Source organism: Myotis lucifugus, unplaced genomic scaffold, assembly GCF_000147115.1.
Source record: "Myotis lucifugus unplaced genomic scaffold, Myoluc2.0 scaffold_343, whole genome shotgun sequence".
Lineage (NCBI taxonomy): Eukaryota > Metazoa > Chordata > Mammalia > Chiroptera > Vespertilionidae > Myotis > Myotis lucifugus.
The window spans coordinates 599,598-605,015 of NW_005871391.1; positions in this window are offsets into that span (position 1 = coordinate 599,598).

Here is a 5,418-nt window from a genome sequence, read left to right on the forward strand (position 1 = left end):
TCCCACCCCAGGCTCCAGCCCTCCCCGCCCCCAAGACTTCCACTACTAACAGTTTCTTGTGTGCAACCTTCCCAAATGTCCCTGTGTTCATGAAATTATTTACATGCGATACAGGGTTCGTCTTCTGAACTAAAGGGCTCACGCTCCACACACTGTTTTCAATTTGCTCTTTTCTCTGGGCAACCCCTCACATTCTGTACCAGCTGCAGGGCATTCTGCTGGGTGGCTGGGCTGCCCCATGCACCCTAAGTCCCCTGGCAACAGGCACTCAGCCGTGATACAGTGACCACAATATTCCTCCACCAGCATTCTTGACCAAAGGTCGTTAGCCAAATGTGTGACCATATTTAAAGAATAAACTCCCGAAATTGAACTTGTTGGATCAAAGATTATGTGCACTCTCAGTTTAGAGATATCTCTCAAAAGAGCATGGCCCGATGTCAGGGAGAGGGCAGAGTAATCACCTCCGAAAACTCTCTCTTGTCCCATAAAAGCAGCAAGAAAACTAGCAAATCTGATCAGAATCAACTTCTTTTTTTAGAACTTCAGAAATTAATCAAGGGCTTGGATAGATGAGGGAGTATTTATTGACACAGAGAAAGTAGCTGAACCTCAGTAAGAATCATAAGCTTTGTGGTGCATTAACTTGCCCTAGTCCCACCCCCAACTCATTAGCTCCCAGTGCCTCGAAGACCCCCACACGCCTCATGAAAAGCCTGGAAGCCACTGTGGGGAGCCGAACAGGACTGAAACGCTTCCAAGGTCTCATTCCCAGAAAATTGTCATTATTTCCGCTAGTTTCCTGGAAGATCCCGTTGGCATGAATCTCTGTGTTTGACCTGATTCAGAGCTCACCTGGTACAAAAGGCCTGTTCTCCGGGACTGACTGTCGGAACAATTACAGGTATGTGACTTCTCAGCTGCCTGTGGCAGTAGATAACCGTTGGAGCAAACAATAATTAAAAAGCTTAAAAGACAAGGCTTAGGAATGAGATGTCCACAGGCGCTTTAAAAGGTTGCAGTGTGTTCCTGAAATCCAGAAGGCCACGTTCATTGCATGCCCAGGCTTGTGCACGTGCTCACATAAGCCCTGAGAGATCCTCAGCCCTCCCTCTGGCCGACTTCGAGGCTCTGTGCAAACAGGAAATGAAGGCTAAGGCAGAGTTCTCATCTACCAGCTGAGGGTGAGGGGTGCCCCACCAGGCACACAGGGCTCTGGGCAGAGACCGGGAGACTTTCTGGTTCCAGGCATTTAAGGAAACCGCTAAGTTGTCTTAGTTAAATGACAACTAACATAATGGAGCAGAAACTACAGTGGCTACACACCACCAAATGCAGACTTTGCAGAACTAATTCAGAAAAGTCACTAAACAAACAACAATGACTTCAAAAAACATCCAGGACAACAAACCCTGAAGAGGAGGGAGAATCTGACTCCAGAGTTGCCACATTAAATTATTTTAAATGTCCAATTTTAACAAAAAAAATTAAAAGGCATAAAAAACAATAAGATATGACTCACCAGCAAAAAAGCAATCAGAGCTGCCCCTAGGAAGTACATTTCACTTATTAAACAAAAACTTTAAATCAGCTACTTTAAATATATTCAAAGAAATTATGTACGGCAACTTGTGGAATGAGTGAAAATATTTGCAAAGCACACATTTGATGGGGTTCCAAACCATATAAGGAACTCATATAACTCAACAGCAAAACCCCAAATAATCCAATTTAGAAATGGGCAAAGGACCTGAACAGACATTTTTTTCCAAAGAAGATATTCAAATGGCTATCAGATACATGAAAAGGAGCTTAGCATCTCTAATCGTTATGGAAATGCAAACCAAAACCACAATGAGATGCTACCTCAGACCTGTTCAGATAGCTATCCTCAAAGAGACAAGAGCTATCAAATGTGGGTGAGGATTGACGATGTGGAGAAAAAGGAACCCTTGTGCATCTTTCCTGGGACTGTGATTGGTACAGACACTATGGAAAACAGTATGGAGTTTTCTCAAGAAATTCAAAATAGATCCAGCAATACCCTTCTAGGTATAAATCCAGCAACCCTAATTCTGAGTATATATCCAAAAGAAATAAAATCACTATATTGAAGCGATATCTGCACCCCATGTTCACTGCAGCATTATTTACAATAGCCAAGAGATGGAAACAACTTAAATGTCCATCAAGAGATGAATGGATAGAGAAAATGTGATAATATCCTAAGGAACCCAAAGCACCAATCAGAAAGAATATATACACCCCTATGTTCATAACAGCACAATTTACAATAGCTAAGATCTGGAAACAGCCCATGTGCCCATCAGTAGATGAGTGGATAAAAAGCTGTGGTACATTTACACCATGGAATACTAGGCAGCAGTAAAAAAGAAGAATCTCTTACCTTTTGAGACAGCATGGAGGGACCTGGGGAGTATCATGCTAAGTGAAATAACTCAGTCAGAGAAAGATATGTATCACATGATCTCACTCATATATCGAATCTAAGTAACAAAATAAACAAAGTGGATCCAGAGACATGGAAACATGGAACTTAGTGCGGAATCTCAGAGGGAAGGTGGGGGAGAGTGGGTGGATGAGAAGTAATCAACCAAAGACCTTGCAGGCATATATGCATAACCCATGGACACAGACAATAGGGTGCTAAAGGCCTGGGGCGGGGAGGGGGGCGGGGGCACTGGAGGGGATCGATGGGGGAAAAGAGGGGACATATGTAATACTTTCAACAATAAAGAATTATTTAAAATAATAATAAATAAATAAATATGTGCGATGAGTACACAATGTATAAAGATGTAAATTTTATGACAATAAGAGCACAAAGGAGAGAGGAGGTATTAGAACTGAAGAGGAGGAAAGTTTGTGTGTGCTACTGACATTAAGTTGGTATTAATCTGAACTACATTGTTATAAATTAAGATGTTAATGGTAATCTGCCAAGCAACAACTAAGAAAATAACTCAAAAATATATATAAAATAAAGGCAAGGGAGTTTAAATGGAACTAAAAATATCTACTCGACATAAAAGAAGGCAATGATGAAGGAATAGAAGAACAAAAATGACATAACATATGAAAAACAAATAGTAAACCCTGTCTTATCAGTAATTTACATAAAATGCAAATGGATGAAACACTTCAATTAAAGTCAGAGGTTGGCAAATAGATTTAAAAACATCATCTATCTATACGCTTTCTACAAGGGACATACTTTAGATTCAAAGTCAAATAGGTTGAAAGTGAAAGAATGGAAGATGTTCCATGTAAACAGTAACCAAAAGACAGCTAAAATGGCTCTATCAAACAAAACAGAATTTAATATCAACAAAATAAACTTTATCAAATAAAATAAACTCTAAGAAAAAATTATTACTAGAGTCAAAGGACATTTTTTAATGATAAAAGGGTCAATCAGTCAAGAGGCTGTAACCTATAACAGAGCCCCAAAATTTAAGAAGCAAAATCTGATAGAATTGTGGATAAAATAGACAATTCAACAAAAATAGTTGGAGACTTCAACACCCCACTTTCAATAATGGATAAAACAACTATACCAGTAAGGATATAGAAGACTTGATCAATACTATAAACCAGCTATACCTAACAGACATGTATAGGACACTTAACAACAGCAGAACATATTTTCTCCTCGAGTGCACATGAAACATAATCCAAGATAAACCATGTGCTGTCGTAAAGCAAGTCTTAATAAATTTAAAATAGCTGAAATCATACAAAGTATGTCTTGTGACCACAATGGAATAGCAGAAGTCAATAACAGAAAGAAATCTTGGAAATTCACAAATACAGGGGTGGGCCTAATTCTGTGTTTTCTGTACTCACAACTGTAAACCTACTTTTATTCTACCCTGTATGTGAAAATTACACAACACACTCCTAAATAACCACAGGAAAAAGAAGAAAATCACAAAGGGAATTTTAAAGTGCTAACTATAAATGAAAATGAATGCACAATATACCAAAACTTATGGAATCCAGCTAAAACCGTGCTTAGATGAAAACTTCTAGCTGTAAACATCTGCATTTAAAAAGATCTCAACTTCTATCCACTATTGCACTGGAAGTTCTAATCGGGGCAACTAGACAATGTATAAGATATAAAAGTCATCCACATTGTAAGGAAGAAGTAAAACAATCTCTATTTACAGATGACATAATCTTGTATATAGAAAATCCTAATCAACACACACACAAAAACTTTTAGAACTAATAAGTAAGTTCAGCAAGATTGCAGAATACAAGATCAATACACAAAAGTCAGTTGTAATCCTATATACTGGTGATGAACAATCTGAAAATAAAATTAAGAAAACAATTCCATTCACAATAGCATCAAAAAGAATTAAAATTCTTAGGAATAGATTTAACAAAAGAAGTGCAAGACTTGTACACTGAAAACTACAAAACAAAGTTGGAAGAGATTAATTTAGTCTTAAATAAGGACATCCCATGTTCATAGATTGGAAGACAATATTGTTAACATGGCAATACTCCCCAAATTGATCTTCAGTTTCAATGTGATCCCTATCAAAATTCTAGGTGCTTTTTTTTGCAGAAATTTAGAAGTTGTTGTTAAAATTCACATGGAAATACAAAGGACCTAGAATAACCAAAGCAATATTTTTTTTAAAAAAAGTTGGAGGCCCTAGCTGGTTTGGCTCAATGGATAGAGCGTCGGCCTGCAGACTGAAGGGTCCTGGGTTCGATTCCAGTCAAGGGCACATGCCAGGGTTGCAGGCTCAATCCCCAGTGTGGGCCGTGCAGGAGGCAGCCAATCAATGATTCTCTCTCATCATTGATGTTTCTAGCTCTCTCTCCCTCTCTCTTCCTCTCTGAAATCAATAAAAATCTATATATATAAAAGGCTAATATGCAAATTGTGCGGTTGCTGTCACAATGTTTATCCAGGCCAGTCTCAGTTAAGGTGCTATGATGTGCAGTGGCCACCAGTGGGCGCACGCACAAGTGAGCAGGCTGTGGGGCGGATCAGGACCCCGGCCACCAGCCCAGCCATGACTGGAGGGAGGCCGGGGACCGGCACAACCACAGGTGCGAAGCCATGGGACTCCCCCTCCCACCCGCCGCCCGCCAGGTGCACGAATTCATGCACCGGGCCCCTAGTATATATACTGTGTGTGTGTGTGTGTGTGTGTGTGTGTGTATTTTTAAGTGGGAGGACACACTTTCTCCATTTCAAAACTTGCTACAAAGCTACAGTAATCAAATCTGTATGGAAGTGGTACAAGGATAGACATTATAGACCACAGGAATAGGAATGAGAGTCCAGAAAACAAACCCGTTTTATCTATAAAAATTGATTTTCAACAAGGGTGGGCTAGGTAATTCATGGAGATAAAGCATAATCTTTTCAAC